This window comes from Trachymyrmex septentrionalis, unplaced genomic scaffold (assembly GCF_001594115.1).
Source record: "Trachymyrmex septentrionalis isolate Tsep2-gDNA-1 unplaced genomic scaffold, Tsep1.0 scaffold79, whole genome shotgun sequence".
In the NCBI taxonomy this organism is placed as follows: Eukaryota; Metazoa; Arthropoda; class Insecta; order Hymenoptera; family Formicidae; genus Trachymyrmex; species Trachymyrmex septentrionalis.
The window spans coordinates 1,587,766-1,594,523 of record NW_017305977.1 but is presented as its reverse complement, the minus strand read 5'-3'; the positions used below and the strand labels follow the sequence as shown (position 1 = coordinate 1,594,523).

Below are 6,758 nucleotides of genomic sequence, written 5' to 3'. Positions count from 1 at the left end.
GTGTGTGTGTGTGTGTGTGTGTGTGTGTGTGTGTGTGTGTGTACATACACTTTCATGCACCCAGAAATATTAGTCATCGCATTTGCGTTGTCTTCGTGTGTGAGGTTAAACGTGCCATTCAAACAAAAAAATATTGCGAATAATAACAAAACACCAATAGTTTATGTTTAATAAATAATATGATTAATATGGAAACGAAGGTTGTAAAAGCGTTTGGTAATAGCGTTTTGAGTTTCGAGATTTCTATTCGAGAGAGAGGTTCTTCCATCTCCTCAACTAACTCAGAAACTATTTCTATAGTTCATAGTGGAATTAATAGGCCTATTCTTTTTAGCTAAACTTTTGCACCAGTTTATCTTCCTTCTTCTTCTTTCCTCCTGAGTGAGAAAAGGAAGAAAGAAGAATTAGTGCAAAAGTTCAGCTAAAAAGAACAGGTCTATGGACTACATTTAGGGCGACTGTTATCAATGCCGATTAACTTAATCGACGAATAATTCAATCAGCAGTCATCCTATTATAGACATAAAAGATTTTTATTATTTTTATCATAGTTAAGTATAAACGCAGAGAGCTGAACTATATCACGAAGCGATAAGATTAAGAACAATATACATGCCTAATTTACATCGTGCACTTGATACACGTACTAACTAGTAACTATTAAATTATTTCAATTTCAGCGATGTATTCCAAGAATGATGTACTAAATTGGTACAATATGCATCAAAATAATTAATTAAATACACGTAACGTATATATGTTACACGTATAGCCGAAATTAAGATCATTCAATAGAAAGTTACTAGTTAGTACCCGTATCAAGTGCACGATGTAAACTAGGCCACAGACATGCTATTGGTTATACTGCTGATTGAGTTAATCGTGGATTAAGTTAATCGGCGTTGGTAACAGTCGCCCTCAGGCCCGTTTCCATCAACGCAGATTAATTTTAATCTCGGTTCAACTTAGGACCAGTTTAATTAACGTCAGTTAAGCTTATTCGTCGATTAACTTTATCACCAGAATAGCCAACAACAAGATTTAAAGATCTGACTTTCTCTTATTCTTCATAGTAACAGTAAAGAAAAAAGTGTTGTGTGGATGTATGCGAATGCACCGCGAGAGCGAATAGAGCGAGAGGACGGCACAAAGATGACGCAACGCACACGAATTCCAATTTTCACGTTCTTTTCCTTTTGACAAAAGGAATCAATTTATTCTAAAAACAATAAACTTTGCACAAATTTAAAAAATTACAGAGAATTTTACACACCATTCTTTTCAGGATCAACTCACTTGATCGCGATAGAAGATCGCGGTAATTTTCTCGGCGGTTCTCTTACTCGAAGGATTACTCACAGCGGTTTTCGACTTGGCGGTTTTTACGGCGGTTTTTTATAAGATTTGCAACTATACGACTCTGAGCATTAAGACACGGGAGCGGCGGCAATCAGCGTATATATTGTCTCCGCGGCACGGAACTCTTTTTAAGGGTAGCCAATGAAAATTTGCCAACAATTATAATTTCAAAGTGACACCCGATATATGAGGTTGATTGGCGGCTCGGATTCACTCTCTCAATTTTTGGCGTACTAGTCATGCGCGATAGATAATCCGCGCGTGGGATTGACGGTCGCGCGTGACGTTTTGTCTAAGCGCTGCCCTCGCCAGCACGATCGCATTTTTCTAGAAGATTCGTCGAGCCGTTGCTGTTGTCGGTGTGTGTGTATAAAATGAATTTATTAAAAATAACAAAATGATAGAACTTGTGAAGGTTGAGGTCGCGCTAGAAAAGAATTTAAAAGTTCATTTTATACACACAATTTTAACGATTTATAATAATTAAGAAGAAAAGAATTTTTGCTTTTTATGATTTTATGATCTCAAACAATGGAGATAATAAATAAAACAATAAAATGTAAATATATTTGACTATTTTTTACAAATACATACTTTCGAAATTAGATTAGAGATAATGAGTTTTCAACTTAGCAGTTGGCAATACTCAAAATTAATTGGCGGATAAAGTAACTCGCGTTGGTGAAACTGACTCTTACTCTTTGTCTTTTTCTAGTTCTGAAGAGAAAGAGTTCTTAGAAAAAGACGAAGTCAAACAACGAGTAAATTGAACCGAGATTAAAGTTAATCTACGTTGATGGAAATAGGCATCAGAAATAATCGGGTTAGATCAAATAGATTGTAAGAAGTGCAATGCGCATGAATTTGCGTAATGTAAATTTAACAAAAAAAAATGCGTAAAAACAAACAGGTGCATTGCACGAATGTCTGGAGTTTTGTCACTATACAGTTCCGCTTTTCCGCGGAAATTGTGTAATATTAGGAGATCAAAACAGACGAAACAGAACGCGCGGAAATGCAGAAATCTAGTAAAGTTTAGTTAATTTTGTTTTCCGCATTTCCGCGTTTCTGCATTTCCGTGTTTCATGTAAAGATGCGTTCACATCTTGACGGAAAAGCAGTGGTCAATCAGAACTCGTGTTGGTAGTAAATAGTACAAAAAGCCGAAATTGTAGACTACCAGCTAGAGTTCTGATTGGCTGCTGCTTTTGTGCTTTTCCGTCAAAATGTGAACGCACCCTAATGGCACCCTTAGACCATAGTGGAAAGAATATAAAGTGAAACATTGCGCATAATGGCAATAGCAATACTGGAAATAACCAACAAATATTCCCCAATATGCACTTTCTTGCATATAATAGCACTAATTATATTAGGTTAAGTAAAAAGTCATCGCGTTTTTTTAAAAGACATCTATCAGTAAAAACCGCAATTACTTTCTTACCAACAATATAAATATATCTTGATAGAGTAAAGTTTCAGCTTTAAAAATCTCTTTTTTAAATTATACGATACGACAATTTTTAATGGAGTTATGAGCAATTAAAGTCAAAATAATTCTTTTATTTAATCCGCGATAACTCAGTAATCAAAAGTCGTAGGAATATTTAAAAAAAAACGATTTTGTAGGGAAAGTATCAAGCTTTCACGATAGGTAATCGAAAATTTTCTCAAATTCGTTTTGGACACGTTACAAATCCACAAAGTGAGAAGACAATTTTTCGTCTTTTTCAGCTCGTAGTTTTTGGTATGTAAAAATTATCAAACTCATATAAACTTAAAAAATGTGATAAGCTTTTAAAAGTAGAGATTTCAAGCTTTAAAACCCTTTTTTTTAATTTGAATTTCATTCATTATTGACGAAGATATTGTATATACAACTTTGAGCTAAAAAATACGCGATGACTTTTTACTCAACCTAATATTAGAACAGCCAATCAAATGTTACCCAATTTCACTCTCTACTGCGCATCTACGGGAATACTTTACCTTATATTCATTCCACCATGTTTGAGACAACCATCTGGGGGTTGATTCTGTATCTTCAAAGAAAATAAAAATTACAAAAGTGAGCAAATTTACTAGATGTTGACCAATGAAATAATTAATATTCTAATAAATTCATTCATTTTTATAAATTTTTACCTTATTTTAAGATACAAAATCGATCCCTAAAGGGTCAATTGTAGATTTTGAAAAAAGATGAAAATTACAAAAGTAAGCAAAGATTACTAAGAAATTCATAATTCAATTGGTCAACATTTAGTGAATTTGCTCACTTTTGTAATTTTCATCTCATTTCAAAATACACAATCGATTTCTTGAATCCGATTAGGCTAGGAAATTTTTTTTAATTCAGCTATGAGTACCACTGGAAGCTTATTACAGTTCTTTAGACAAAGTGAAAATGAACAAACTCACTAGATGTTAATCAATGAAGTTATAAATATTCTAGTAAATTCGGTCACTTTCGTAATTTTCATCTCGTTTCAAGAACCATAGTAAGCCCCCTGGTCGGTCAGATTAAAAATCCGTTGTAAGATTTGTTCACGTCGCATGCTCCAATATGTTCCAATGTGCTCTTGTTATAGCTTCTACTCACTTCAACAACGCGTTAGAGTAAATATCAACGATATATACACTTAGACCAAACATTCTATGCTTTTCTGTGCTATATTCCTATGCTTTTCCGTGGTGGGGATTAAAGCCGGAAATTGATAGTTTAGGTGGACCCAGAAAGAATCAAGGAAGAGTGGAGCGGATAGCGTTCTCTTTTCTGATTGTTTCGCCATTTATCCGCTTACTTCCGCAAATGTACATGTGTACATGTACATATATGTACATATACACAATACTAGTGCGATGCAATAATAATGTGTGCAGTATCATTAAAGTACTATGAGTATTCGCATCCACCATTTTTAGTCCTTTTCTCACTCTCCTTTCCTCAATCCATTGCTCTCTCCATTCTACCGTTAAACTAAAAAGATTGAAGAGAGAAGAGAGAAGGTTGAAGAGAAAACAAAGAGTGGGGAAAGGATTAGAAATAATTCCCTTGATTCTCTCTGATTAGACCCATGTTATCTCATTTTATCTTGCAGTATATTTTTTTCAACTAACCTTTTTGCACCATTCGTCTATACTTTTGCGACTGATGCTACAAGAATACAAAACCTTTCTTATATATATTATTCACAAATACAACACATTTTTGTCATTTTTATGTTTCTCTCACAGTAATAAGAAAGAGTTCAAACTCAAGATCTGAAAGTGGGTTCGAAACACGGTGTAGAAAAATCCATGGAAAATCCGACAGATGTGATTTTAGTATCATCACGCTTTGCGGGAAAAGTTGAAAGTGTTGACTGTCACGTGGTCACAGGTTACACGTACGTATGTATGTTGCAGTAGATACATGCGTGTGACCTATTATCACGTGACAGTCAATACTTCTAACTTTTCCCGCAAGGCGTGATAGCACTAAAATCACATCTGCCAAATTTTCCATTGATTTTCCTATACCATGTTTCAAGTTCAGTTATTTTCATGACCGGCCGCTTGAATTTGATCTCTTTCTTATTACTCCGTGATTTCTCTCTTTGTATTGTATTTACTTTGAACCAACGGAATCAATAATAATTGCTTTTCATTTACACACAAGTGAAACTGAATTTGAAATGAGCTGAGTATTTTATATTCAGATTAATGATGTCACTTGCTTACTTTGATAAAAAATTATAACATGTCAACACTTTAAAGTGAGCTTACGAGACTCATTAAAGCATACGGTGTCGATCTTGTGCGGATGATGAGTAAAAAGTCAGTTGAATCTCACTTGTCAGAGGTTGCGTTCGAAAATAAGTTTGGTTGGTGTTGGAAAAGAAAGTTGGCAGTATTGGAAATTAACGCTGCGTTTTGTTTCTCCCGTTGGGATTACTGAGAGGGCAAAGTAATGGCATAGTATATACAGTAGCGCAACTCTCTGTCAGCACCTTTGATGTGTTTCCCAAAATGGAATGCGCACGCGCGAAATAAGTAAGTTCTCTAGTAGCGCTATCTGAATTTCTTTTTTAGTTGCTCTTTATTTTTCTGCGCTCTCTCTCTCTCTCTCTCTCCTTCTCTCTCTCGGTCGTTTGTACATCAAAGTAATCTAAATGTATAATAATAAAACTAAAAGAAATAGATTTATAATTATAATGCATTGCAAAATAAAAAAAAATACAAAAATAAGAAAATATAAAATTATATAAATGTTGTATGATATAAATATTATACTGTAAAAATATTTTAATTAACTACTGCAGCATATAATGCTTGTTTTCCTTGTAGATCGCTTGCGTTTTAGTAAATTATTAGAATTGTACCACATAGAACAGATTTCTAACTAAAACAAAAGCAATTATACATATCATTCAGTATTTAAGCGAGACTGACGAAATTGGTGTGTTTGAAGGTATGTGTGTGTATGTGCATGAAGGTATGTGTGTGTATGTGCATGAATGTATGTGTTTGTATGATTTCAGTTAATGGTTCACCTCTCATTGCATTGTGTCTTATTTCCGGTTGTTGCTAGTGGGCTTTGTAACAGCAATTTTGCTGATGCCAAACCATTTGCAAGCTACTAATGATTGTATTTTATTTTATGTTATGTTTACTATAGTCTATTGTATCATATTTTATGTCTATTACTCTGTTAAAATGTAGTCTTTCTCATAAAGCTTCGCAATAAACTAAATTAAACTAATCAAACTAAACTAATCATGATTTTCTTTTCTTCTCTTTCTCTGATCCGTATTTCGGCTACTCGACATTTCGACATTTAAGTGACCCTGAAAGAGAGAACGAAAAAGAAAGTGAGACAGAAATTTAGATGACGTTACTGGGCAACTTACTTATTTCGCGCATGCGCACTTCATTTTAGACAATAAAATCAGGAGTGTTACGCTGCTGTATATACTAATGGTGAATATAAAAATAAAGAAGAAAGCTATTCGGGGTGTTACAAGATGTATGTAAGTAGAATATTAAATGTTCTCATATAATATATAACACGTTATTTGACATCAACTTTAGGTATATCTTAAGAGATGTTGTATACTTGTAATTGTAATTAAATACAATAGAATATAAATCTATTCAATTCTAATCCCTAATTTTTCTCTCTTTTTTTCTTTTATGCATACTCTGGATATATGTAAAAGAGAGTTTCGAAAGAACTTTTCTATTATAATATTTGTGATACACACATATAAAAAAAATACGAAAAAACTTTTTTGATATTTTTATCAATTATTTTTCACAATTTATAAATTGTTGCTTTTTAAGTATTTTATATATATACATATACATATATATATATATATATATATATAACACATCGGTCAATAAGTCCCCGGTCT

General features: G+C 33.3%; 1 protein-coding gene across 3 annotated transcripts in view; it reads right to left on the bottom strand.

Annotated features, from left to right (window-relative positions):
* Positions 1 to 4,497, bottom strand: part of LOC108754306 (cysteine protease ATG4B) — a 10,460-nt gene extending 5,963 nt beyond the window's left edge. The window contains exon 1 of one of the 3 annotated variants that reach the window (XM_018496509.1): positions 4,480 to 4,497. The gene's annotated coding sequence lies outside the window, so the exon portion shown is untranslated. Of the gene's footprint in view, positions 1 to 48; positions 309 to 4,479 lie in introns of those variants that run through there. The other 2 variants (XM_018496506.1, XM_018496507.1) reach the window with 2 other exon arrangements.
* Positions 4,498 to 6,758: the final 2,261 nt, after the last annotated feature.